This window comes from Periplaneta americana, chromosome 16, assembly GCF_040183065.1.
Source record: "Periplaneta americana isolate PAMFEO1 chromosome 16, P.americana_PAMFEO1_priV1, whole genome shotgun sequence".
In the NCBI taxonomy this organism is placed as follows: Eukaryota; Metazoa; Arthropoda; class Insecta; order Blattodea; family Blattidae; genus Periplaneta; species Periplaneta americana.
This window is the reverse complement of record NC_091132.1, coordinates 158,853,497-158,860,464: the sequence shown is the minus strand read 5'-3', so window position 1 is coordinate 158,860,464 and position 6,968 is coordinate 158,853,497. Positions and strand designations below refer to the sequence as shown.

At 36.1% G+C, this 6,968-nt stretch overlaps 1 long non-coding RNA gene across 1 annotated transcript; it reads left to right on the top strand.

Moving 5' to 3' along the window:
* The first annotated feature begins 1,048 nt into the window (after nt 1-1,048).
* On the top strand, nt 1,049-3,263 carry LOC138716513 (uncharacterized). Its single transcript, XR_011336677.1, has 3 exons — nt 1,049-1,088; nt 2,558-2,679; nt 2,830-3,263. It is a non-coding gene; the product is annotated as an uncharacterized lncRNA (long non-coding RNA).
* The last annotated feature ends 3,705 nt before the right edge of the window (nt 3,264-6,968 follow it).

The window sequence follows — 6,968 nt, the reverse complement described above, 5'->3', positions numbered from 1 at the left end:
TTTACTCTTAGGCTTCATTTTAGCGCCCTCCGTGACTTTAGCGCCTTCGTTTTTTATTCTTAGGCTTCATTTTAGCGCCCTCCGTGGTTTTAGCGCCTTGGTTTTTTACTCTTAGGTTTCATTTTAGCTTCATTTTAGGCCATCGTGACAATGATCCATTCAATGTTATCAGCCTACCTTCTATCAGCTGCTCAGGACGATTTTCAAGGTCTCGTAAATTTATAATAGACGCAGGAAATAAAGATGTACAGAATCACTTTGAGAGAGCAAGCCTCAATTGTTTCATGATAAGCCCGACTATACAAATGAATTAATTTTATGTATAGGGATGTTACTCTCACAGTCATAATCAAAGACATTAATATGCAAAATATTTTTTCAGTTTTATGTGATTAAACCAGAGACGTCGGCACAACAGAGCAGATGTTATTGAATTAGATATGTGAATAGGACGACCTCTGTTATGAGACAAGAACAAGTTTTTTTTCAATTACCATGTCGATGACATCGACATTATGTATAAATGAGAGAATTGTGTAGGAATTTATTGAAGATTTTGGGTCTAAACTACAATGATGTTCGTGAACAAGAATATGATGGAAGGTCGAATATGTCGGGGAAGTTTGATGGCTTGGACACTTTCATCTTAAAAGATTGGCCACTGTCCTCCTACACACATTGTTTTAATCCCTCATTCAACCTGTGCATTTCTAATCCTTTCAATGCGCCATATATAAACAACATGATGGGAATACTGGGTTGAGTTTCTATATTTTTGTCAACATCGCTCAGGACAGTGATTGTACTTAACACTTATTTCTAAAGCTGACATTCTCTCCCCACCGAAAAAGGTAACTGAAATCATTGCATGCTACGAAGTGGTTTGATAGTCGTGAATCTTTTATTCACAAGGTCATGTTTATCCAATTTAGACGGATTTAGTACAAGTGACAATGCTTCAGAAAATTAACCTGCATTTCAGTTCTATGACAATTTGATCAATAAAATACTACCAGCCTAAACCAATCCTGAGGGTTATTTATTGTGACATTCACTCAAATAGTTTGCTGGCTGCATCTTTTTAGTAGGTATGGTATAAGTTGATACAGAAGCGGCTTATTGGGAAGCATATGACTATATGATGTCGGTAGTGTGTTTATGAGAATATACGTTGGCTAGATTGGAGAATGGGGTGATGTCATATGGTCGACGTATGTGAAAAGGTTAGTGGGTTAGTTGAGGTGATATCTCAGTGACTGAGGTCAACGTATGTGAGAAGGTTAGAGGGTTAGTTGAGGTGATATCTCAGTGGCATGAGATCTACGTATGTGAGAAGGTTAGAGGGTTAGTTGAGGTGATATCTCAGTGACATGAGGTCGACGTATGTGAGAAGGTTAGTGGGTTAGTTGAGGTGATATCTCAGTAACATGAGGTCGACGTATGTGAGAAGGTTAGTGGGTTAGTTGAGGTGATATCTCAGTGACATGAGGTCGAATACCGTGAATTCAATGATATAAGTGCGTTTTCTCTGCCGTGTATAGTGTCGAATTGCCGAAATTTCACCTATGGGATCGTGTTGATGATATCCTATTTTGAATAAGAGCAGATGGGTTGTATTCCAGAATGGGATGTTGTGAAATTGTTTTGCTGATATCCTATTTTGTATGAGCGGATGGGTTGTATTCCAGAATGGGATTATGTGAAATTGTTAATGTTAATGTTATGTTTTATTTAACGACGCTCGCAACTGCATAGGTTATATCAGCGTCACCGGATGTGCCGGAATTTTGTCCCGCAGGAGTTCTTTTACATGCCAGTAAATCTACTGACATGAGCCTGTCGCATTTAAGCACACTTAAATGCCATCGACCTGGCCCGGGATCGAACCCGCAACCTTGGACATAGAAGGCCAGCGCTGTTGTGAAATTGTTTTGCTGATATCCTATTTTGGATAAGAGCGGATGGGCTCTGTTCCAGAATGGGATATCGTCAATTTGTGTGATTATTGCTTTTTAGATAATGGGATCGTGTTTATGATATCCTATTTTGAATAAGAGCGGATGGGTTCTATTCCAGAATGGAATGTTGTGAAATTGTTTTGCTGATATCCTATTTTGGATAAGAGCGGATGGGCTCTGTTCCAGAATGGGATATCGTCAATTTGTGTGATTATTCTTTTTAGATAGTTTTATTTACTCGTCGTGTTGGTTTACGTTGGCCATGTTGTGACGTCACTGCGTTGTGATGGAACTACCGCCTTGTTGTGATGTCACCGTTTGTCAAACTTGACGAAAATTAAGCTATATCCTATAATAAAAGAATCCCAAATATTTATTAATGTTTCAACATTTTGAAATAGCAGCTCAAAGATCTTGACATAGATAGATAGCTAGATATTTATTAGCCTTAGGAAATACAATGATTTCATGGCATCGTCAGAGTGAATACATAATAAATATGCGGTTACATACATGTTATTCCGACATACAAGATGTCTACAATAATATACAAATAATATACAATCAACACATTCAGTAATGAAGTCAATTCTCCACAGTTTTCTTCAGACCATTACTTGTACAAGGTTCTTGGTTTCTTTATCTTCTTGGGCAGTCTCACCCCAGACATGAATCAGATAGAAAAGAAGAGCAGTAAACACAAAAGGAGATACTAACTACTGTAAGCTAAATTTGGAGTGCTAAACTAAGATACTCATTGACAGTAAAAGGCATGTGGAAAAGTAAAATATGTTTCACTGACTTTTTAAATCTAGCATAGTTAAGGGCTTTAGTTTTGACTTGGGCTTTGTAGATTCTTCCTTATTTGCAGTGGGTTGGAGAAGCAGTGAACAAGTTCTAATGCAACCAAAATCATCTCGTGTGATCACAGAACTGAAACATGCAGCTATGCTTGCAGTATCAGCACCATGGTCATGCTCTAGTTCTACAAGAATAGTCACAATATAAGGAAACAGTTCCTGAAAAATATAATGACTACACCTCAGTGTTTGATCACACTGAACTATAAGTTAGTGAACATGTCTACACCTGCACTGTTTTGTGCAATGAACGATGTGACAAGAACCCAACTAGTGGTACATGTATAAACTTGTTCAGTCAGCTCACGAAAGAAGTTAGTGTATTCATATAAAAAAACTGCTTGCAGAAAGGATTATTGTTTATATTATAAGAAAACATATGATTGTTCATGATTTTGAAAAAGAAAGTGACCTATATAATAAATTATAATTGTTATTGTAGAACTTTCACAACAATTAAAAGCTACAATCTCTGTTAAAACATAAAGACAATAATCTGTATGACTGAGATATTCAGCAGCCCTTTCTAAAAACATTAAACCTAGAATGAATGACTATGTACATACATTTTTAAATCTTCAAACGAAAATTTTCTCTTTCTTTAGGATAAGCAATGATAGTACTTTTGGAAACATTCTTTGAACTTCACAAGAAGTTACAGGAGCATCTATAAAATGTGTGCATGATCCTCATCCACCAAAACATGCAAACTTTTACTAATTTGTAATCGAGTCAGGCGAGGGTTGTGTCTTTATGATGTGGAAATCGATACCTATCAATGTTACCATCGATACTTTTATACTCCTACCTTCTGCGCTGACTATACCGAACATCCCATATGCGTGTGGCATCATCTATACCCTATAACAGTGATTCCCAATCACATCAGAGTTGTGGACTCCCCCTTTTTTTTTTAAGGCAAGCTACGGACCCCCACATCTTTAAATTTTGTCATCTGCGTAGAAGTAGTAGTTGAGAGATATTGGTAGGTATTAATTTTAACAACAACTAAATTGAACATACAGTATACAAGGTGTTTAAAAAGTATCCAATATTTTAGTAGGTGATAGTATGCATAAAAACAATAAAATAATGTCTAATAAACATGGGTCCTACAACACATACTTTCTGAGATATGAACACTTGTTCATAGGAGATGCTCAGTGTGACGTCCATTCATGGCAATGCATTCCTCTGCCCTAACAATACAGCAGGCTATCAGATAATCATACCGTAGTTGACACCCCTGGCATGTAATAATGATAAGTTGCAAGAAATATTGAAAACAAAAGTCTGGTTGCGGATATGAGCGGGGTTCAGCGGAGATGATGTTGTGAATTTTCGTAATCAGCATATGTAGGCGATGAAAATTCTCATACAGTTGAAGAAACAAGGCATCAGACCGATTCTCAATCAACTTATGGGCAAGTGTTCTTGGTGATAAATTAATAGGGCCATACATGTTACAACAGAGATTAACTAGGGATCCTTTCTTATTAACGTATTAAAACAAATTTCAAAGAGTCCGTGATTCCTTACATCGAAGGGCAGAGAAATGCATTGCCATGAATGGACGTCACATTGAGCACCTCCTAAGAACAAGTGTTCAGATCTCAGAAAGTATGTGTTGTAGGACCCATGTTTATTAGACAATATTTTCTTGTTTTGATGCATACTAGCACCTCCTAAATATTGGACACTTTTTTTTTAACAATCTGTATACCTGAAACTAGATATCATGGGAAAAATCACACCTCTTTCTGTTTCGGACAATTCTTTCACGTTTGGTTAATATTCCCTGCTTTTAGCCTTAATCAGGTTCTACTTCGAGGCAATTTCTGTGTTTGTTTTTCAGGAAACAGAGTATTGAAAATGTTTGTTGACAAAGATATGTGCTACAAAATCGAGCTAGGTGTTTCAATGCTTTTCAATTATTTTCTTATACTCAGAAAATATCTTCACCCATAACTGATCAAGTGTACATTCTTTGAAAAATATTTTTAATGAGCCATTATAAGTAACATCAACAAGTTCATCTTGCTCTTCCTCAGACAGAGCTCTTAATTGTACCACACCATACACGAAAGGATTTCTTAACCATGAATTTTCAGAATCTGAAGGAGGGAAGTAATCTCTGAAGCTAGTTGAAAAACCATTCAGATGCTCAAAAATGACATGTTGAACTTGTGGCAATTCATCAGTGGACTTCAGAAATGAGAAAGTGCTGAGATACCACTCGGCTTGCCCATAGCCATATTATTATAATTTCTGCCTCAATCATGTCTCCAACATCAAAAATATTCATACCACTAACCTTGAAGACTCATACTGAGTGTGTTCATGTATACAAAAATATCTAGGCTGCAATAGACAACCAAGAGAAGTTATTCAACTGATCACATGGACATTTAGTATCATTCAGAAATAGTCGTACATCATCACTTTTGCATACAGAAGTGCATTGATTATCCAGAGGAAAAATTTTGCTGCAATTCTTTGCAAAATTTTGTGTGTTATATAGGCTATTATAGGATATAAATAACGCCATGGACCTCCTAAAATTTGTACCACGGACTCCCAGGGGTCTGCAGACCACGAATTGGGAAACACTGCCGTATATTACAGCTAACCTGTTTTCTTCACTCGGTGACCAAGCGCTGACCTTAGTAATGAATGAAAGATTCGTGACTGTCAACCCAATTTGTAGCATACAATAAGTTTAGTTGTCTCTTTCGATGGAGAGAGTGTATCAGCTTTAGAAATAAATTGTGTTAAGTACAATCACTCTCTTGGGCGATGCAGATGAAAATATAGAAACTGAACCCATCTTGTTTATATATGGCACATTGCAGGTTTAGAAATGCACAGGTTGAATGAAGAATTAAAAGAATGTGTGCAGGGGGATAGTGGTTGATCTTTTAAGATGATAGTCTGCAAGCCATCAAACTTCCCTGACATATTCAAACTTTCATCATATCTTTGTTCACGAACATAATTGTAGTTTAGACTCAAGATCTTCAATAAATTCCTCAAAATTATTTCATTTCTACATTTTGTCGAGGTCACTGACATTGTATTCTTGTCTCATAACAAAGGTCGTCATATTCACATATCTCATTCAATATCATCTGCTCTGTTCTTCTGACATCTCTGGTTTCATCACATAAAAGTGAAAAATATTTCGCATCATTAATGTCTTTGATTATGATCTTGCGAGTAACATCCCTATAGATAAAATTAATTCATTTTGTAGTAGGGCTTTTCATAGTACAATTGAAGCTTGCTGTCTCAAATTAATTCTGTACATTTTTATTTCCTGCATCTATTATAAACACTAGAAGACCTCGAAAAAAGCTCTGAGTACCTGATAGAAGTGGCTCGACTGAGCTAATAACATTGAATGGCTCGTTGTCTTGATGGCTTCTTAGTGGTGAATAAATGCTGGGAAGAGAACAGTGTTATTTTCATTATTGGAATCTATCTTTCTCTGTTTGCCTCGATTATTGCTGTCTTACCCTTATCAATTAAAACATTAACTGCTCTGCTATCTTTTGATCCATATATTTTCAAGAACTCAACAACTTCAAATAAGCAATACTGATCTGGCAAATATAAAAGGCCATTTTTTAACATTTTCAATGGTTCTGAATAAAATATTAATGGGTGTGGGCTTGGGTCACAGACCAATTACACATCTTCTAACAGTACCTATTTAATGAATTTAAAGAAGTTGGATAGTATTGTAGGTAAATGTTTTTGGGTAATGTATTGGCCATTTACTGACATACTGTAAACTATGAAAGTAAATACAAAGTATTTTTATTTTAAAGTGTTGAATTGGCATTTTATGTAATCTATGCTGTAGTCCACTGGCGGGGGGGGGGAGGGGCTGAAGTCCTCTAAGCCCCCTTCGGCAACGCGCCTGCATGGTATAAGAAAAAAAAGAATAACGGGTTGTAGTACCGTTAGGGGTTGAACATTTTATGTCAGGAGTGTTAATTATACAGTAAAGTTCAAAATTCGAAATAAAAAATTAGTCATTTCCTAATGACGAAAATATTAGAACGAAGGAAGTTCTATTTAACAATTCTTAGGTGTATTGATGAAAAAATCTGGATTTTATAATTCTATTGTCATTTATATTTTAATT